This window comes from Ammospiza caudacuta, chromosome 13 (genome assembly GCF_027887145.1).
Source record: "Ammospiza caudacuta isolate bAmmCau1 chromosome 13, bAmmCau1.pri, whole genome shotgun sequence".
NCBI classification, from domain to species: Eukaryota; Metazoa; Chordata; class Aves; order Passeriformes; family Passerellidae; genus Ammospiza; species Ammospiza caudacuta.
Window position 1 is genome coordinate 11,817,956 of NC_080605.1, and position 22,887 is coordinate 11,840,842.

The following is a 22,887-nucleotide window of genomic DNA, read 5'->3' on the forward strand; positions in this document are numbered from 1 at the left end:
TGTCACTGCACTGTATTGATGATGTGCATTCCTGTATGGAGGTATAAGGGCAGGCTGTGGCAAGTCCCTCCATGCCAGGGAAGAGCTCCCACCTGATTGATTAGTCCCTTCCTGGGGAGGACATAAGGGATTGTCTCTGCTCAGGAGGCACTCGTTTCCTGCAGTGAACCTGGGCCTTTGTGCCTCCAAGACAAATGTCAATACTTAGCAAAGGGAAATGCTTGGTGTGTGCATTCATGTTTGCACACAAAGTCCTATCAAATGCTACATAAAACTGCCCAAAAAGAGACCTCAAATAGGGCATCCCAAAGTATCCAATGTTATGGCGATGCTTTGCATCAAATTTGATTGTCAGGAAAAGTCTGTGACGGAAGAACAAGGATAAGGTTATACAGTGCATTAGGCTTAGGCATAAATAGACCATGAACTATTACACGAATAAGAGAGCCCTTCTCTTGAGGGTTTTTCTTTTCCCCAAGTATTTCTGCATCTCAGTACTCTGCTCACAGACATCTCATTGGGGGGCATCTGAGCTCAAGGACCTGACTGCAGGACCAACACCCAGCTTTGGCCAGGGCGAGTCAGGTACTCAGCAAAAATCTCTGGTTACCATATCTGGCCCAGTATCTGGTTAGAACATATTAAAAATAAACACTCCCTGAGAGAAATGGAACTGGATTTTTATCTGCTGAAATTTATGAAGCAAACAGCTAATGTGTGGGTGTGCCTGCTTCTCCAAAGAGCACTGCTTAAATGACTGTTTGCAAAGTTGGATAGCTATCGGGAATTCATTGGGAAGCAGGTTTAAAATACAACTACCTTGCTGTGCAAAAGGCACCATAATACCTTTGATGCTTCCTTATTGACAAAGATTGCAGGGGAAGCAGTGAAATTATAAAATAAATCTACAGGCCAACTTTGAGTGTTTATTTAAAAGAGGACATTCAGCTACAGTTCCAAAATCAGTTGCAGTATACACCACTGAAGTGCTTGAGCTATAATTAGTGGGGTCCTAAATGAAATAAGCATGGCAATTTAATTATCAGATAACTTTAAGATATGCTTAAAAGGATTCCAACTTGATAAGAATTGTGATAATGTTTTCTACTCAGGGAAAATATCAACATCTAAATATTTAATACAGTCACAGGAAATTTAAATGAAGTAAATTTTCAGAGAAAAACGAGGCGAAACGCTTCCTACAGCAATATGGTTGAGACAGGGTTTCCTTTTAATTTTTGATGAGTATTTGTTCTTCTGAGGGTTACATAAGTGATATCACAAATTCCAAGCCTTCTTTTTTCCCTTCCTCATGTGGTACAACTAAAGGCACATTTAGCTTGCATGTTAATTCAGAAATGTGCCTGATAGCTCTACTTAACAAAACTGCCCTGCAACTTTGTGATGGGAACTAATCTTGAGCTGAGCATCCGCTCTTCGTTTTGCTCATGAAATCCAGCCATACTTTATATAAGAATGCAGAGAAGAAAGACAAATGGTTTATCCTCTAAGCTACCCAGCATCCTGTTCTTGATATTTCAGTAACATATGCTAACATATGCTTTCCTCAAAAACTTCAAAAACATGCTTTTAGCAGCAATGAAAATAGTACCATACATCGAATTCGACTTTAAACCTCATAGTTTACCTCTAATACCATTACCTCATGTATAGAAGAAAATGTAAATCTAAAATATGCTGGTGATTATAACCTTTCTTCCTGACAGACACTGCAATATAAATGCACATAAATTGAATTTCTTCTTTAAAGAAATTTGAATACCTTTGGAGCATTTTAGCAAATCATCTCCAGCCCTTATGGCACAACTTCAATGAACTGTGGAAAAGTGCTCTCCCTATGGCATGACTCCTGCAATAGAAGGACATAGCAAGGCAGAGAAATGCCAAGAAAAATAGAATGTACTCCATTGATATTCAAAATTTATTTTATTAAACTTGCACAAAAGACGAAAAAAATGGAAGCTGGTTTTATTAGAAAAGGCATTCAAATATTAACTCTGTGGGTGCCATTTGCCTTGCTTGTCTGGAAAAAATAGGAATTGAAGATAGATAGTTTGACTTTGCTCCCTAGAAGAGCTTTTTTGATTCTTTGTGTTAACCATTAAATCAGAAACTGTGAGAAGTGTGTAAGTCGTGAGTAGGAGATTCTGATGCATCAGATGAGAATTCTTCAGAGGGATTCTCCCTTGGGAGAGAAATTAGTGTGTTTGAGCAATTTTGTACTAATTAGTAAATATGCCAATTGGTGGATAACAGCCATATTTCAGAATTCTATTTCTAGGGGAACATATGGCAGCGTTCCTGAATACCATCAGCTGTCAGTGTTTATCTTAGAATACGGATGGGATACGAAGATGCCAAAAAAAGTATTTTTCAGAGCGGCAAATACTAATATTTCCATAATATGTGGGAAGGATAAACTAACTGAAGGTTCATAAGTGTTTGGTTGAGTGGAGAATGGCCAAGTTTGCTCTAAATTGGTTGGATCACTTTCCTGTTAATCCAAACAAGGCAGGTGTTTACTTTAGCAAGGTGAGATGTTTCAGCCTATTACAGATTATTACCTCTGTCTGCATAGTGCTATGTGTATAACTTATGGTAATCTTGGGGCTTGAAAGAACTGCTCATTGATGTAGTCTCACCACATGATATATCTTAAGATGATCTACTGCCAGGTAAATTCATGGGTTAGGATAGTTACCTCAGTGGTGAAATATTACCCTTAGCTTTTGGCTCCACATACAGTGCAGACTTTCCAACTTCAGAAAATTAGAAATTGGTGAATGCTGCAACTTGTCAATAAATGTGAAATGTGTGTGTGTGTGTGTCAGCACTGTCCCAGTCTGACATTACAGGTAATGTTCTGGATTGTTTTCATTTCTCCTATAACCACTTATTTTCAGAACTTTAGAACTTATGCATAAACACTTCCTTGCAACAAAGATCTAGGATGTGACAGAAGACAAAAAACTTTTTTCTTTTTTTTTTTTTTGACCAAACCTTTTTTGACACAAGGTTTATGAGTAGAAAAATATTCTTTGTATTCTGAAGAAATAATTTTTTATAGGAAAATTATGAATAAGAGCTTCATTTAGTCATTTTTCTGAGTGAGAGTGTGTAGGAATCTGAGGTTTATATGAAGTGGTGCCGGACAACCCTGGTGTTCCTTTACAATCTTTTTCCATTTATGCAGAATCTTATTTTTCATTATAAAATATGTCACCTCTTCATTTTTCCATTCTAGTTAGAAAAGGAGGTGGGTAAAAATGTCAAAGGTCCTCCACAGCTTAGGGCCAGATGAGAGTTAAGACTCTAAATGTCATTTAAAACCTGGTCATTAGTATCATTCTCAATAAAGCAACTAAGGCACTGAAGAGCCTGAGTCTCACTGAGAGTCACTGGGATTTAGAATCCTATAGACTACAATTAAAGATTAAAATAGTCAATTAAATTGTTCTTCAAATGCACTTAGACATTTTCCTGCTCTTACAGACACCTGACCACGTTTGGGAATCTGGCCCTGAGTCACGTCTGGTTGCCCTGTGCTCAAAACGTGAGCTGCCAAGTCAGCTGGAGCAAGGCATTGTCTATGCTAGCAGTTTAAAGTAAAGCTTGTTGGAGCTTTTGATGTGGCTTTTTAAATTTACATGAAATCCCCATCAGGACTGTAGCAAGGATGGGAGGAGGTCTAATGCAAACACTTCAAGCTAATGCTCTGCTTCAGTTGCTGCAGTGGAGCTGCTGTAACAGAGAGCCTTCAGCCAGGCAGGGAAATGCGCTGCAAGGGATGAAACCATGTTTCAGCTTCATCATTGTGCTGTCCTGCAGTGGCCAGGAGAGCAGGGATCAGGGATGCTCGGGGCTGAGAGCTGCCTGTGATGCCAGGACCGTAAAAGAAACTAGCACGGAATTTGGCTGGACAAACCCTGCCTGGAAGGTTTTCTTGGTTTCCTGATCCTTCTGTGTCAGCCTGCGGTAGAAACTAAATGCATCCAACTGATGAAATTCCATAGTCTATGGCCCAATGATTGTTCTATTGATAAAGTGGAGCAGCTGTTGCAGGGCCAGGGGGACAAGAAGCTTTCAGAGCTCCAGGGCTGCAGTCACAAGGAAAGCACAACCAGGCAGGAGTGCTTCTGGAAAGAAATTCATAGTGTTTGGAAACACAGACTAGAAAATGTCTGAAATGGCTACTTTTATTCTTCTGACAGGTATTAAAAAATAACATAGATTAGAAAACTAGAATTTAGTGTAATACAGGGCTGGAAACTTTCTTGCCTTTATCATGACTCTTACTTATGTAGGTCTATCTCCTGCATTCAAAGGACAGAGAATTCTTTGGTTAGGAAATGTTATAGCCCATATAATGCCAAGAAAAGCTAGATAATGTTGAAGTTGATATCTTCAAAGAAAAGAAATAAATATAAAATGATCTCTAAATTTGTATTCTTTAGGTCTTGTGATTTTTAAGGAAAGTTTCTAATTTTGGGACCCAGGTCATGATGTGAATGTTTGGGGTTGGTGATGTAAGGAAAATAGACATTTGAGCATCTGTCAATTCTCACATTTGAAAGATCAGCTCCTCTTGGAAGGACACTTGTTCTCTGCCAGTACTGACATATTGATTAGACTGCTGTGTCTTTGGCAGCCTGTTGTTTCTTTTGGAAATCTGAAATACGTTTAAAAAATAAACCCAAAATCTTCCCTTTCCCTGACCCCTGCAAAGAAGGTCATCTGAACATAATGTCTAATCCCAACTACAGGCTGTGAAACTGGGGGTTGCAATAGAAATGCCAACAAAATTTTAACTGTGCCATAATACAATAGTTATGTAAATACAGTACATAATGCACTTAATATGCTAATCTCTGAACATCAGGAAGCAAAATCTTTCTGGAGCAGAACTCAACTATGGCATTGCAGCCTTTTGCTTACAGAAAAAAAGTGAATCAGCTGCAGAGCCTGTAAGGGTGAGCTGGTTCTTCTGGTTAGCCCTAGCATTTCTGGGAGAATGAACAGCACTTCTTAATCTTCACTTCAACCACTAGCTGCTTTTTTTAATGGTATGTCTTGCCAGTTAGGCTTGAATCTGCCATGTTTTTGATGATTTATTTTTGTTTGACAATCATGTAAAATACAAACCATCTGATGCTAGGTTTTAGCTCCATTAGCTGGGAACCACAAACCTATGCCATGTCACTTTTTCTTTTTATAGTGCTGTTTCAAACTTACTGGCATAATTGGTCGATCTTTTTCTTTGTCTGGATTAAATGATGGTTTTGGCTGGAGTTTCAAACTAGGATGCCAAATTTTCTTACTCTTATGACTCCCATCTCTGTGCTGCACAGGACTAACTATATAATATTGAAATGGCTCATTTGTAAACACACAATTATGTACACAAAGAGTGCTTCTTAATGTTTCCCCAATTTGGCTCTGCTGTTACACTAGTGATGGCTGCTGGCATGCAGACCAGCTAATTTGTGCCATGCCAGCACTCCAAAATCTGAATTAAATTGAGCCTGGATAATGTACAAATGCTGCAACCTAATGCTTTTTAAGAGTCGGTCCCTGAAGATCATACATACAGATGGGTTTCTGTTCCATACGTGTGTCTGTGCACGCACCTCTTGTGCCAATATGTGGATTTTAGGGAGGACACAGTTAGCATGGATGCTGGCACATTATTCCTGGAGTGCTTCTTCCATTACATAATGGGGCTGCCTAGACATAACCAAAACAGCCCTCCTCAGGCTTGTTGGGCAAGGGGATCAGAGCCAGCCCTCACCCTGTGCTGGGGGTGCTGCAGGGAGGCAGAAGGACAGCCTGGTGTGTGCAGAGGGCCCATGTCCCACCCACGGGGCCACAGCAATGTGGAGCCATGGGAAGATGCCCTGCTGGGGACAGGGGCCGTGCTCGGGGCTGGAGCTGCGCTCCACCAATGCCGGTTTGCAAACATGCACCTTGTGGCTGCGGTAATCAATTTGTTTATCTTTGAAGACAGAGAGACAATTTCAATTTGTGAAAATTTCTTAAGTTATTTCTTACCTTGACATAAGTGGTTTCTCAGCATCTACCTTAATAAAGTGGTTGAACCTTTTTTGAAGGACAGCCACAGTTTTACCCTGTGTGAAGCTCAATGTACAGCAGCCACATGCCAGGTCAAACCCCAGAGTGTGAAGTCACAGTGGCTCAGCAAGGGTTTCTTGAGTAAGCAAAGTGTCCTCAGCCCACCAGAGGATGTCATGCAAAAGAAACACTTCCAGTCTTTTCAGAAGAAATGTGCATGTCTTTTCAGAAGTAAATTTGTGGTGTTTAACAGTCCCAGGTGTTTCAGGCCGGCTTCTTTCAAAACACAGGAGACAGCAGAGGTGTGGCTCTGTCCAGATAACATTTATTCACGTTTTTTTGATCTATGCACTGGAATATTTTCTGTAGCAATGAGAGAAAGTAGGAAAATAAAATATCTGAGTGTGCAGCAGAAAAAGAAGGAAATTGCACGCTGAAAAACCGTTTTCATGTTTTAAACCTTTTCTTCACATCCGTAGGCTGTTGGGATGTGCTAATCACAACATAATAGTTGCTTCTTTGGAAAGTAATAGGGTGAGTAGAAGATATAGAGGGGAGGCAGAATAAAGAAGACCTGTTTTAAATAAAACTTGAGAGGTGTCTGAAGAGTTTTTAGTGGGGGAGGCACTGGAGGTGGTGGTTGTCACCATGTGCCAGGGGAGAGGAAGGCCACTGCTGGGGCTTTGTGCACAAAGCTGGTTCAGTTTGTGCAGGGCTGCAGATTTTGGCTAATTCACAAAGCAAAAAGTTAAATCAAAAGGAAATACCATTTCCTCAACTACAAGGTATTAATATCCTGTTCAATTTAATTTCTACCTTTTGTTATTGCGAACCCTTTAATATGCAATGTCGGCTTGGCAAGGATTTTCCAGTGGCATCAAAAGAGAATTTACCCCTGATATATTGTCACAGGAATTGCTGCAGCTCTCATAACAGAGTGTCTCAAGAAGCAGCCATGGAATTGGCTGCTGCAAGGAGAATAAATCCCCCTTGAGCAAAGTACTGCCCAAAGTACTGCCCGAAGTCCCCAGGAGCCCAACAATAATTTCTGAGACAAATTAATATAATCAGGATGCTTTAAGTTCCTCACTGTGTGGATGTAGCTCAGGTCTGAGGCTGACCAGCAGGAGCACAGGGAGGGGTAAGAGCTGGGCTGGGCACTGCTGGTTCCAGGCTGCAAAACCCTCCTGGGTTTGGGCACTGTGCTGAGATAACCTGGCCTGGGACAAGGAGGCAGAGGAGGCTGCCCATGCCATCCATAAACACATTCCTGTGTGTTGGGAGGTGAGGCAGCTCTGTGTGGAGAGCCAGAAGTGCTCTGTGCAAATCTCTCATGCTCTTATTTCAAAGATAAATATTCCTCTTGTCCCACGTGTATTGATTTTTCTGATTAAAGAAAAAGGGCATTTTCACAAACGTACTTCCTGCCTTTAAAATATAGTAAAACTCAAGTTAAATTGCCCAGCACTTTTTTTGTGATATATTGCTGTAACTGTGTGTTTGCTCCTGCTCAGATGAACCATGGATGGAATTTGCCTACTTTCAGTCTTAGGTTAGTCATAAAAGCACCAAAGAGATTTCTTTAACTGAGACTTGAAAACAGAGCTGAGCTCTCTCCTGTAGTTTTTAGATTCTGAGTTTTGAGTTGTTTCTGGTTTATTTGCAAGACCATATAAGCCTGCAGGAATTGCTGCCTTACCCATCAGGGCAAATGATAAAGCAAAGAATCTCAGTGCTTATTAACATTTATTTAATGAACACTTTCTAAATTGTTCTCCCAGTGTTGAAAAATGGGAAAAAACAAAAGATACTGAGACTAGAATATGTTGATAATTCTTATCTAGCTCACAAATCCATTTGGCTCAGGTATGAGATTCTTTCCATTTGAATCCTGGAGAATTAACTAAATCAATATTCCATGAAAGCCTCTTTCCCCCTCCACTTTATTAAGATATTGCCCCATAGTGGCCCTTTTTCCTCATATCATTAAAATGCTTCCTTTGGAATTATCTCAATTCCAGAGATGACCTGTGGCCTCAAGTCACCAATTAACGACTTCAGCAGTACCTTATTGCCACTGAGCAGCAGCTGAGATATGATGTACCTTTATCCCTTACCAAGATACATAACCTGGGTATTTAGTGTTGACTGAACAGCAGGAGTGACTTCCATTCACCCTCCACCCCTGTTTTGAAAGAAAAAAAATTAATTATGTGGGCTGTGTCATCAGCAAACCATTTTAGTATCTGTTATTGTTTCCCTGCAATGAGTTTACAGGATGTTGCAAAATATGAAGATGTGGTTTAGAGCGCTCCAGTTCCATGCTGTATGTGAATAGTGTTATACGAGTCATGTGGCAGCTCAGACATGTGTTTTGAGGTTTTTGGTGTGTCACTCAAGGCCCTTGGCCCTGTGTCCTTTGTATGTCTGGATGATGAATTTTATACTGGCAGAATATGCTGTTTGTGGAAAATAGATTTTTGTGTGGAGGAGCTGCCAACATATTTCCTGAGACTGACATCAAAGTACAGCAAATGTTGTCAGGGAAGCCTTGTTCTAAAAGGCTTGGGTTTGTGCATTAGTGTCTGTGGGAACCTGTGTATGTATTCAGGGCTTTTCTCATATTTAATAATAATAAACTCCCAGACATATGTATCTGTAACTCATCTCTCTCTCTGCCCCATCCACAGCCATCACCTTAGGGTCTTTTATCTCAAGCTAATGACAGTTGTGCCTTCAGCAGTAAACAGTCCCTGACAAAATCCTGGAGTTGGCCAGCAAGACGCAAACCAGAACTCCTAGAAATATCTAATATTCATCTGACTTATGACATTATCATCACAGAAATTGTTCATTTTAAATTCTGTTTGGCATCTCTGAGACCTTAAGATCATCTGACAGGATCAGGTTCAGTGTGAGTATCCTCTTCATTCCAAAACCATCCGGCTTTCAGTCAGTTTCACATTTTAAACCTCAAAATAAATACATAACCTCACTGATTCTCACTTGTCATATGACTATGTGGAAGCTTGTTTAATTGCTTTGTGCAATTAGATATTGTTAAATATAAATACTGTAGATAAAAGAGTGAAATTTGCATAAAAGGCACTCTGTGCTGAAAAAATATCAACTATTTTGCTTCAATATTTTATAATTTGAAAATATAAATTGTAGGGGCCCTTTTACACTAGTGACTTTAGAAAGTATACAATCAATGCCTTCTCTGTTTCTGACTTTTATTAGGCTAAGAGCGGGAGAGTAAAACATTTAAAAATATGTACAAGTTATTTTTGTCTGTGGGCTGTTGAGAAAGCTTTGCTTTGCTTTTGCCCAGAGACATGGGAAGCAGTGATGTATGGTCAGAGTGGGCAGCCCATCTCTTTTATTCCCACTGTGCTCTATAATTTGTAATCTTTATTGTCTCTGAAGCCCAGTCTGAGGCATTGCAGAGCCTCGTGTGCAGCCAGGGCCAGTCCTCAGCACTCTGAGCTGGGAGGCAAAATGCTGGAGCCAGGGGTCAGGGGCTGAGGGGAGCCGAGCCCAGGGATCCCCTCTGCGGGCTGGAGCCTGTGCAGAGCTCTGCACCAAGAGAAATGGAGTGCAAAACGCTGCCAAGGCAAACTAAAGCCTCCTGCTCTCCCTCTGCACTGGTAGGAAGCGCACAAACTCTCCTCCTTGAGACCATGCAGTCCTTCCATTGCTCTGCCTTCCCAGCAGCCAGGTGTTCATAATGATGTTTTCCATGCTTGAGATCTGTGGCTGAAAAATTAAGTGACTTGTTAGTGATGTTTCTCAGCTTTTGGATCCTGCATAAATAATATATTGATAATGGTTTGTTTTTTTGCTTTGGTTTCCTTTCAAGCATTGTCAAACTCTAGCTCTAAAGTACACTAAAACGAAGAAGGATTATTTTGCAGGCAGCTGTTGCTCTCTTAGAGAGAGGTAACAGGAGAAACGAGCTTCAACAGATAGGCAGGCAGTTGTCTTGATCGTACATAGGTTTTAACTTGTGAAAAGACAAAAATAGTCTTCATGCCAGAGACGTCTAAAATCTCACTGAGTTGTCATCTCAATAAACTATCAGTCAGGACCTTTGTCATTTTGTTACTATCTGTCATGTGGCTTTATTCACCTCTCCCCGCACTTTATTGCAGGGGAAGTCAAGAAAGTACTAGGTGTCTTTTTTTAAATTTTATTTTATTTCCACAGAGCCTTAATCTGTTTTACATCTGTATGTGACTGCAGAAAGGCAAGAAAGGGTGAAAATTGATCAATTCACAGAAAAGCAGTGGGAGAGCTACTTAGTGCTATTGAAATAACTCCTGTCCTACCCTGACAGATCTCAGAGCTGCAGCTTCAAAACCACAGCAATCCTACAGAGTGGTGTTTAAGTGAAGTGCTGGTATTCCCTCTCGGTACATTTCTGAAACTATACATATGTAGGTTTGCTAGAAATATTTAGGAGAAACAGCTGGACATTACAAGAAAGCTGTCTTTTATACTTAATCTTTTTTATATGACCCAGTTTATATTTATAGCATATTTTCCTTCAGCTTTCCTCCTCCTAGTCCCTATCTCCTTAATCTTCTGTGTCTTTACATTGGTGTCTAAGCATACTTTCAAATGAGGGGTCAGAGAAGATTGAGCAGTTTTGTCAGTGCTGAGGGCCTGATTCTGCCCTCCTGATTGATGTCAGGAGTGAAATAATCAAAACTATCAGGAGGCCCCCACTGCTGCTTGGATGAGGAATCAGTCTGGCATCACTGCTCTGGGAGAAGCCCCCTGTTCTCCCACCCTGCCATTTTAGACTTGCTTTTACAGAGATAAGGTATGAAGACTTGTGGCTGCCCCATTTGTATCCACAAATGTGTTTGCAACCATCTTCAAATTACCCCTTCTGCAGCATTCCTGAATGCCTACTATGAATGGCCTCCTTCAGGATAGAGTTACAAGCACAACAGGGTCCAACAGAACATCAGTGAAATGCCACGTTACCTCTGAGTCACTGAACTGGGCTCAGAGCAGATAAACAAATATCCCCAAAGTCACTGCTGGTATTAGATCATTGTCTGGCCAGTGCATGGAAAACATGGAGAGTCCTAGGAGGGCTCTTTTCACTTATTCTGTGTTTAAATATATGGGGCTGAACAGTTGATGCTAGATTTGGACTGAATTGAACCTTTCAATAACTTGTATTTTAATCAAAATCAGATGAGTGTGTGTAGCTTCCTGCAACCTGCCCAGAAGACCTTTCTTTAGGGTATTCAAAATCATAACACCTAATGGGTGATGTGCTGCCTTCTGATGTTCTGAGACAATATTTATCTTCATTACAACAAAATTATGTCATCATTGCTATGCTCTAAACATTATAAATTCATCAAGTAATAGTTTGCTAAAGGAAAGCTGTTAGAAGTATCAAGACTATAAGGATAATAATGTCTTTATTTTTTGAAAAAAATGTGTACAGTAAAAACAATGTCTTGTCTCACCCACCTTCATTAGAATTCACAGTTTCCATCAGTCCCTGAAATTACTGTTTTCTTCTGAAGAATGGGCTGAAGAAAGTTGTTAGCCAAGCCTAAGCACTTAAATTTTCATATTTCCTTGGGTATGAAAATTGCATCACTACCTTTTGTGATGACCATAGCCATACATGTGTGACATGATGAGATAAAATGAATTGCCTTTTGCCAAAGCACCCTTTTCAAATGGGGCTGACCTAACCCCACCAAGCCAAGGGTCAGCATCTGCAGTTGCTGTTTGCCTTTCACTGTGGTACAGAAGTCTGGAGCTCCTGAGGGGAAGGCACCCAGCCCAGCTGGCTGGGACTCACCAGTCACAAGCCTGCAGCTTAATTAGCAAGTTTCTAGTCCAAAGCAGCCTGAAGAGCAGATCAGTGTGATATGCTGTCTTTTGGTTCTCTGGGTTAGAAGATGAAAGTGTATTTTCCTGGAGAATGTGTTACATAGCTCAGTTTATGACAATCCAGCCTGACAATATTGAAGACATGGATGTGGGGTTGTTATCCCAGCAGGAGAATCAGGGGTACAGAGGTTGCTTCTGCTCCACTGCTCAGAACCAAAGATGGATTCAGGAAGAGCCAAGAGCAGCACAATATTTTAGCAGTCCTGGGGAAGGAGCCCTGCATGTGAAGGTTAGCCCATGTACTGCTTCTTTCTTCAGAGTTTTCTCCTTTCAGCCAGTGCTGGCTTGTGAGGGTGTGTTTCAAGCCAGCTGTTCTGCATCCAGATTCCAGCCTCCCTCATGCACTCAGAGGTCTGGAAGACAGTGCTGGCTGTGCAGGATGGAAAGGATATTTCTTGGCCCAGAGCTACTGGCTATTAGTCCCTATCCTTGCATGGAGATCCATGGAGATGGCAAGGGACAAATGGACTGGACAGTAGCTAGCAGGTTAGAACAAATTGAGACTGGCTAGTAGCTAGGCAGGTGCTTGGCATGGGATGCAGGTTTCCTGATGATGGACCAGGCTACCTTGGTCACAGAGTTTGTGTTCTTGCCTTCACAACCCGTTGCTCCAAATCAAATAGATTTTTCCTCTTCTTTTCTGCCATAAAATTAGAAGAAAAGTCAAGCTGCATATAAGTTCCATGAGCCAACCAAGTAAAAAAATCTGACAGAGAAGACACATCTATTTATTTTCCATTCTTAAAAGTAGAAGGACTTTCCCCTCACAATTACAACTAATCCACTGGCCTTTGGCTTTTCAACACAGAAAACTGGTGATGTATCTGTCTTAAGATGAGAAAAAAAGTCTTTAGTTACCTTTGCCTGCTGATGTCAAAGCACACCACAGCAGGCTCTGTATGGCTGTGCAGAAATTTCCCAAGAGAATTCCTCTGCCACAAACCTGCAGCTGTACAGCATACAGGAGTGGGGTGGAGATGTGCATTCCCTTTCTAAGAGTAAAAAGTCTCTGCGCTATAGGCTGTGAATGCAAAGGTGAGATTTGGAAGGGCTGATGCTAGAATAGTCTGTTCTTTGACATCTCTAAGTGGCCCAGGACAAGAGAAGGCCAGTCTGGCCCCTTTGAAGCTCTCTGTCAAGGGAATGCCTTCTGGAGCTCTCTGCTCGACACTTATCCTGCTGGACTGGGTGGTGGCATGAGTGCCACAGGTTAGCTCTTGGATAACTTATAGCTTGTGTCTCAGACACTATTAGATTTAGAAAACAGAATCATTTCCCAAAGCCCAGGGGGAGCAGAAGGGGAAGCAAAAGGGAATGGTTCTTTAAAAGTCTTATGTTTCTCTTTGGAAGAAAATTACCATCATCTATCTTTCCTTTCTTGCAAGCTCCTGGAACCTACTAGTAGTGCCCTGCTGCTGAATTTTCAGGCTTCTATTTTGCTGAAGAATATCTCTCTGATGCAGGTGCCAGTGTCATTTATCAGAGGGTGATGTCAACATTCCTGTGTCATACATGACAAATGACAGCAGAAAGGAGTGCCCCTTGAATTCTCTTACTTTCACTAGGCTCTTTCCTTTCTCCAGTTAAATGACATTTTACTTCCTACAGTGTTTCAGTTCAGGCTTGGGCTGTCTCTGGAGAGCGTGTGTTCAAATTGACTCAGAATGAGTGATTAGTACCAGGCACTGAGCTCCAAATTCACTATTAGTGTAATACAGTTGCATGGCAATGGACATGAACTTTGCTTTCATGCTTTTGGGGGAAATTCTGCCTTGTCTTGCACCTCAGAAAATGCCAAAGAATTTTTCTGATGTTTCCCAGAAGCCGAGCTGGCTGGATGTGAGAGCATCTGCCTCATCCTCTGTTTCTAATGCTTTTAAGGAGATGAAAGATTTTGAGTTGGTGAAAACTACCATATTCAGAAGAGTCTGCTTTGCAAAACATTCACCTGTTGGTGTGCTAGGGGGCACTTGGCTCCAGAAATCCATGCCTTGACCATGTTCTGTATGAGGGCCTGATTTAAAGGTCATTCAGAAATTAATTTTGTCGGCATCCAGCGGCGCATGAGTAAGTGGAGCAAAGCAAAATAAAATCTTGGGAAGTAAACAGGCAAGACAGAGCACATATGCTGGTTCTAATCCTCTTTTTCTGCTGCTTCTCTCTATTCTTCTTGCTGGAAGAAGGGATTTGGACTCTTCTCTCTTAAGCCATGCATGTACAAAAAGGACTTTATTTTTAACTCATGTTAAAATCCTTTCTTGGACTAGGCAGCAACAGTTTTAACATGTTAGCTGAGTGTGACAACCCAGAGGGGGGAGCTTAGGGTTTATCTTGACCAGTAAATGCCTGTTAGAACTGCTACTGCTTTTACTAAGGCTTGTTAAAATATCAGTATGGACAACATGTGTTTTGAAAACCACACACCTGTACTCCTAATGACAGCAAGGCCTTGGGGGAGGAAGTGATTCACAGAACTGCTGCTCCCTGCACTTTCCACCCACTCAACATTTCTTTATAGTGTATTTTCCTCTGTTCAAACACGCACAGGTCTGCCAACATCTGATTTTTCTGGTCCAGTCCTTGAAGCTAACCAGCAGCATGGCTTCCCTTTGCTCAGCACCCAGAGTATGGGATGGATTTTCAGCAGCAGCCAGGCACAGTTTGATGTTCCCTTAAATCTTCCCAAAAAAGAAACTTTTTCCCATCCTGCTGTTTCCTCCCACTGCAATACTCCAAACATTAATGTGGACAAACAAGGAATTATTTAGAGAAACTAATCCAACTGAAGAGGACCATAAATAACTTGATTTTTCACTAGTATTGCATTTAGTTGTTGTATTTCACACCTTCCATCTAAAATCAATAGAAACAGCAAAGCTGCTTGTGGACTTTGAGAAGTTCCTGGGTCTTTTCTTGGAACAGAACAGAGTTCTGTTTTTTTTAATTCAATTACAGACATTTCAAACAACGTTCCTGAAAGGACAGGCTTGGTCCCAATATTAGAGGGAGATAGGATACTGACAGCAGTCACCTAGATGAACATAATTCATTATATTCTGGATTTAAACCTTATGGACAAGTTTGCATTAGGAAAAAAAAAACCTTTAGTGACTTTAAAAAACCCTATAGTGACTTTAATGAGACAATCATATCTGCATGGTGACTTTTACTGAAAGAACTGATGGAACTACCTGAACAGAGCATAGCTCCTGGGACAAACTGGGAGCAGAGCAGCCCTTCCTGGTATTACTGGTGAGAGATGCAGAAGTGACTCAGGTTTTCATATATTTGTATTTTCAGAGGTTTCTTCAGAAGGAATGGATTTAGCAATGCACCTCTCCTTTTTCATATGGAAACTGAGCTTTTTTTTTTTTTTTTCCTGTACACTTCTAGTGTTTCCCCAAAGCAGGGGTCTGTTAGCTCCAGGCTCCAGCAGTCCCACGGGCTGTGATCTTATCTCAGGCTGCCAAAGACCATTATGCACATCACTGTCATGGTGCTGTGGTGTTGGTGGAGCTTTTTTCTTTCCTTCCATTTAATTTTATTTGTTTTTTACAGAGGTGAAATAAAAAGGTAGTAGGGTTTTTCTAGCCACTAAACATGTAACCCAAGACAAAAGGCCCCAATTTCTCTCACTCTTCCCTTCCACCTCTGCCAGCTGAAGTACTGTTTTTCACAGGATGAATTGCTGATATTCCTACTTACACAAACTAAGGGCACCAACTGAGTCTTCCAGTCTGTAACTGTCTTAACTCAGACTGTACCAACATTAATATTCCTAATGGTAAAGCTTTTATTTTGGTTTCTATTCCATAGCCTAGTATATATTTCTCATTCTCTAGTTACTGAAATATATCCCATGTGCCCAGCAGGTAACTTCTAGGAGTCACAGTAGGTCAAGCTTGCTTTAAAAAAAGGAGGAAGGGTAAAAGCTGGAAAGGATAAAAATTATGAGTTTCTTATATCCTGCAGTCTTGACTTTGTTCTGTATTTCTGAGTGGGTTTTATTTGGGGGTCACAGTAGCAAAGCCTGTTTATCAAAACTGTTACAAGTTTTCTTTGCTATTTTATGTGGCTCTGAAGTGACCCAGAATGGTCCCTGGCCACTGGTCACTGGCTCAGAAGTGGCCCAGAATGTTTTTCCTAGTGATTTGGGGTATGTGTTCTCTATCTAGATTCATCTTGGTAGCTTTCACAAAGTTCCCAGGACACCAAAACTCCTGTGCTGAAGGAAGCACATGGTTGGAGACAGAGGTGATAGTGAGGATGTGGCCAATCATCCTCCAGTTTGCAGGATGTATATCAAAGTTCTGCAAACCTAAGGGCACTGGAGAAGAGGCAGAACCCTGGAGGTGTGAGATGCTGGAACTGCCCAGGGGGATCTCACTGGGGCTGGAATGAGCACACAGCTACATCCCAAAGTAGTCCTGGAATACCATTTTTAGCAGTTCTTCCAGGCTTACCTCATCCCACAGCTGAAGACCTGAATCACCTGGAGGGTTTTCCAGCAGCACAGTCCTGGTGCCAGACATGGAGTGTTTCAGCACAGGAGCTGTGCAAAATCTTCTCATCAATGCCACAGGTGGGCCATTCCCATGGAGGATGGGATTGGCTTTCTCACCTTGCTCCTGGTATAACACCTCTGCTGAGGCCATGCCTGAGCTTGTCCTCCTGCTAAGGCAAGGCTGGGAGAGGGATCCAGCCAAGTCAGCTTCTGAGGCAATCCAGAGGGAGTCACAGCATGCTGAGGAGAATTTAGGGGGTGCTGAAGGGAGCCCTGCTGGGGTTGTGCCCTTCTTGGATGACTGTGTGCCTAACAGAGATGCTAAGCCAGAGCAGGCTTAGGATCTCACAATCTCCAAAGCTTGAGGCCCAAAGTGGCAGAGCAGTGTCAATGTTCCGTGGCAAACAGCCTCAAGAGGGGGCAGAAATATGTCCAGTCTTGGATAAGATACACTGATCATTCTAGTGCCTTTCTGGGGTGGGTGAGGTGTGAATCTGAACCCTTCCAGCCAAGCAGATGCCACATCTTGATAGTGCCTAACTTTATTCTATACTTTGTTCTTATCCTTCTATACTTTGTTCTTTTTCTTTGTCTTCAGCACAGTGAAAAGGAGTGGAAGACAAAGAATGGCTCCCCTTAATTTAGCCTGGGTTGTTGATACAATTTGCTTTGGCTCTCCAGGCCAACTAAGTTTGTGTTTTTCATCTCACAATATGGAAAAAAAACCCTATTATTTAATGTAAATTAAACATCCAGCAGTGAACAGAAAAGACTACAGAGGTCTTTTCTCACCTGTAGCTCCATTATGACATGTCTGATTCTCTAACCCCTAACTTTTAGCTAAAATCCATGATGATATATTGTAGGTGTGATTGTGCTGATGCTGGGATAGAATGAGGGCTCGGAATGTCAGTACCATCCCCTCCTCACCACTATTTTTATTATTTTCAAAAGTTCCCCATCTGAGATCAGGGCCTCAGCATGTCAGACAAAAAGGTAACTAGGGGGGTTGGCTCCTTGTAGGAAGAACTTGTGCTCTAAAGAAGCAAGACAGGCAAAAGCAAGAGGAGAAGCAGAGCAGTGGAATGATTTATCCGGGGTCACGGGGCGGGTCAGAGCAGAGCTCAGAGCAGAGTCTGTGCTCTTGGTTCCTGCCAAGACATCACGTAGAACATGTCCACACAAAGGAATGTCTCAGATGTACACGTGGAAATTGCAGCAGGTCACCAGTATTGGAAATATTTCCATTTAGAACAAGACTGTTAAAGATTAACCTCCTTTTCTGCTGTCATTCAATTCCTGCCTCAGTGTCTTTGAAAACCTTGTACAGCCCACCAGGTCTTCATGTTGAGGCTTTTCTGTGCTTGTTAATGATACCAGGGCTTCCACAGGGTAGCAACTTCTTATGATAGCAACCTTTCATTTCCCACATCTTCAGTGAGATGACAGACAATGGGAGGAAGTCAGATACATTTAAAATATACTTTGTTTTAACTGCACGGAGACACTTAACTTGTCAGCAATCCAATTATTAATCAGATTAATGGACTTTAATAAATCCACTGCATCCTTAGGACAATTGCCTGGTTAATATTTCATGCATACAGAATAGGGTTTCTCCTGAGCTATGAGAATTCCAATATAAAAGTAAAACTGAGAAGTAATCCTTAGCTTACTGTGCTACCACACCTTGCATGCAAGAATGCTGATCATTGCATGCGTAGGAGCATTATTTAATTATATTTTCTCACTTCTGAGCTTAATGTTACTGAAGGAAATCTTCCAGCATTTAATTAAAGATTAAATACAGTCAGTCTTTCTATCTGGTTTGGTACCCACTTAGAAATACATTTGATACCTAGACATCGAAAAGGATACTGGAGGTAACAGCATTAGAGAAGGTTTTGTAAGAGAATGGGAATCTAATTTGTATCTGAAAATTAAATTTATATTTGAGATTTTAAAAAACCATTTAAGAGATATTGAACCCTCATCTGGGTTAGAAAGTAATGGAAATAAGTCATCCAGTTAGGTCTTTAGCTTTCTATGGGAAAGGATTTCTTAAATATAATTTTTAAAGTTTTAGATTTAGATTTTAGATTTAGATTTTTAGTCCATGGTGCTTTCAGCCACTAAAACATATTGCAGTGAAACAAACACAACTCATACTGCAGCATTTTCATGCTAGCCTCATACACAACTTGACATTTCTAGTTGAACGGTGCTATATTCTACATACAGATTTAATTCCGATATTCTACTTTATAAACTGAACTTTGTAAAATTCAATTTTTCAAAAGGAACCTGAGAAAAAAATAACATTGAGTTCTGACTCCTAAAAAGAAGGCAGGTCCAATGCAAATCATATGAAAGTAAGTAAAGTATTAATTCATTTCAGTTAATTTTAGATCAGGTCTGAAGATCAGTGTGTTCAAAATAGAACACCACAGAAGTCACCAATGTCAATGCCATGGTGGCATTTTCCCCTTGAGTGGGGATCATGAACAAACAAAATTAACAGAGGCTTTAATATTGATTTAAGAAGGTGCAGGCAGGGGCTCTAAGGACTGCTTAATGTTAAGCACAGGCATAAGTGCTCTCCAGAAGATTTTATTTTTTTATATCAGACAGTATGTAAGTCAAAGGGAAAAGCATATTTGTATCTGTGTGGAAATGAACTTTTTCAATAATAAAAGCAAAGGCTGTGAAATGTCTAATTGGTGTGATACTCCTGAAGTGAAGCAAATAATAGAAGTTATATTTGTAACCTTTTTAGAGGTTAAATGAAATTTAATTGTAACCTGGTTTTTACTTCAGCATTGTAGTACTGAAAGCTGCTTATACACTTTTATGCATTTGTCTCGTTCTGTATTTCATGTGGTTGGGTTTGTTACCTAGAGCATAGGCCTGCTTTCCTGCTGGGGGAAGGCCCATGGGGGCTTTTAGAGCAGAAATAATAAATAACTGACTCCTCTTAAGGAGCCATTAAACTTTTACCATGTTCCATGAAGTAAACAGGTATTGTACCCAGAAATGTAAAGTCTCTGTCAAGTTTGTGTGTGTGTCTTTAATTATGGTACATACTTCCTCTGGCATGATTTATTAGTTTCCTTTATAGTTTTGTCACAGAGTTTACTTGCCATTTCAATCTGAGGTAGCCATTACATTTCATTTTTTCCCCCTTCTCCTGGTAAGAAGTAAATCTGTACTATTTGCTGATTTGTTTATTACTGTCTGGAAACTCAACCCTGCTCAAAGTCAGAGATTTTAACTGTCAGATCATCTTAAAACCACTTTACCATGGCCACATGTGTGACGTTATATGTGCGCAGAGAAATTCACCTCAACTGCTACAAATGAGTCTTTTAGTAATACCCAGGAGTCATAACGTGTGTGACATAATGAACCCTCCTAGATTACAGCCCTCACTAATTAGATCAGTTATTGCTGCGTTCCAGTCCCTGGAACAATTTGCTAAGGCAGTGGTTACCTGTGATGAGCAGAAAGTTTGTGTCACCTCAGAGGTACAGGGGTCCCCATGGCAAAGGACAGTGGCCCTGTGGAATGAAACACTTAGGTTTTTCTGGTTTTATTGCCGTTTACGTTTATTCTGCAGCTACTTCTCCATGTAGTAACTTTTGTCTCTTCATTGTGTCTTCAGATCCTTTTTAAGAGTCCAAAGACTTTTTTTTTCTTAGTAGTATTTCTTTATTTAATTCACATAAGGGAAGATATTTACTCCTTCTCTCTAGTCTTTGTACTCTCTCCTGCTGATGCAGAAAAGAAAAAAAACAGCTAAGCTGGGACAATGTTTCAGACCAAAAAGCACATGAATCTTGCTGGGGAGAAGCTGTGCTGGACTCTGTGCCTAAGCAAACTACTGTCAGTAATCTTGTTGAGGACAGATGTCAACCATTTATTTATTTAGATGTGGGTTGGTTAACTTGCTTTTTCACTGTGGTGATTGGTACAAATCTATGAATAGTACAAACTGTTTTGTTAATTAGTTTATATTGCTGAGTTGGAAAGGGAAGCAGAGAAATGTTTTTTTCACAAATAGATTCTACCAAGACAAATTTTTTTAAAAGCCCAGTGCAAGTTATAATAAATGCTAGATGCATGTTTTGAAATATAGCTAAAATATAGCCAGTGATGAGAACTGTGGCAACATGTTACACTCGGTTTTTCCTTTGCGTGCTTTTACCAGACATTTCTCTAAATGTCAGGTCCTGTGCTCTGTGCTGAAACTGTTTGATTTTGACCTCCCTCTCACTGTGGGTGCAGAGGATGAACATGAAGCAGAACCAGAGTGGTTTCAGCACTTGGGTCAGGGGAATTAGGGATGCTGTTCCACGGAGCTGCTCCAGAGGCACTGCACGGACCCTCTGCCATGGGACATTCCCCTGAAATTGTCTGGGCTGAGAATTGCCTTGTTATGTTCTGAAGCCCCTCTCTGCCTTCCACAGGGCTGTGATCCTGACTCATGACCTGGGGCACAAACCAGCTACCCTGGGAGCAGAGCAATCAGCCAAAAACCTCTGATCGTGGAGGGGCTCAACTCCCAACCGGGCACTGCCACGGGGGAGAGACCCTGACAGGAATCCTCAGCCACTGTCACAGGTGTGACCAGTGTCATTCAAAATTGAAATGTTCTTCAGCAATGGTCCCACTTTCTGGAAAATGCCAAACAGGCTTGATTCTTGCTTTGGGCTCTTTTGCTCCTGCCTCACGTCCACGTATCTGTGTGATGGAAGTGCTGTAATTCCAACTCTGTAATTCATTGCTTTGGAGCCTCATGAGCTGTGAGCTGCTTGCATCTGCCTGGCAAAATTACTGATACTCTGCTGCCTGCTCTGCTCCCCCAAAGCCTGCTCCACAAAGTTATCTGGAATTCCCCTGCACCCACCCATCTCCCAACTGCAGATTTCTGTGTCTGCCTTCTCCCCTGCAGCTGGGAATACAAGGTGCTCACTTTGCCTGGGGAATGTATTTTGCACAGAGGACGCATCTTTTTCTCCCCTTTCTTGTCATGAGATCCTTTTCACTCTTCTGTAGGCACTTTTTTTTTTGTAATTTTATTTCTAAACTTAATGACACCTCGTCACTCTTTGCTCAACACATTGAGTTCCTCTGGAAAGGATAGCAGGCCCATAAAGAATTTTATTTTTTTAATTTATTTACCTCCTGAAACTCCTGCTAGTTTTTTCAGACCATCCCATGGCCAAACTGTAGACATTTTGTTGAACAGAAAGTTCCTTGCTTTTAAACATTTGACTACAAGGAGGTGTGTTCTTGTTACCAGAAGTCAGAAATCCCCATGGACAATTTAATCATGATCTTAGGATTTTGTTCCAAATTTGCTCTGCAAGTAACTGTGGCTTCACTTTTGTCTTTTTGATTTGTAGGGGAAAATAGCTCTACCTTGACACAGCAGCTGTTTTGCTGGGCAAACACTGCTGGCTGTTATGTCCAAGCAGCCAAAGCAAGATCATTGCACAGGTTTGTTTCATTTTTCCAATAGTTGTTGTAAAATAACTAGCCAAGAACCTGCAATACTTAATGAGCCTGACAGACAGGGAAAGGTCAAAAACAAGCAGGAGACCTGTTCTAACTCATTCCTCCTGGACTTATAACTTGTTTCTTAGACCGAACAGTACTTTTCTTTTATTAAACACAAAAAAAAAAGGAATTAGGAGATGACAGGCTGAAACTGCCTACTTTCCTTTCAGTGTCAGAAGACATAAATAGTTTAAGTTTGCAGTGGTTTCTGATTGAATATCCTTTTGAAGTAATGATAGCTATAATTTAAAGCAACAGTTACCATATTTTCTTCTTTTGTGACGTTCTTTGATGCCCTAAGTATAAATCTGCTTAAAATAGCTATAGCCATGCCTGGGTATACTACCAGGATTTTTGGAGGTTCTGCCTCTAATTGCCATCATATGTACCTAATATCACAAACATAACTGCCTAATGACAATGTTGCTGCAAATACTTTCCTGACATAAGAAGAATTGAAAGGTACACATGAAGTTTAAATTGTTTGCTAAGACTAAAACTTTCGCAAAGAAATTAGTTTTAATTAGCATAAATATTGTTCCAGGGCTGCTTGGCCCCAGACATGTATTCAGCTGTTAAGGGGTATTATATTATATTCTAATACAGCATCAGAAAATTGCTGCCTTTCAGGGGCAATTACAAAAATATTCTGGTATAAAATCCAAACTTTGTTGTTGCCTCACACAAGTATGTATATACTCAATCAAGTAGATTAGTTTTTCCCAAAAGATTAGATGTAACTTTAAAGAAATATATGCAATTTGGGGATAAATGGAGGTTTGTTGGCATCTGTTAATTTTGTTAGA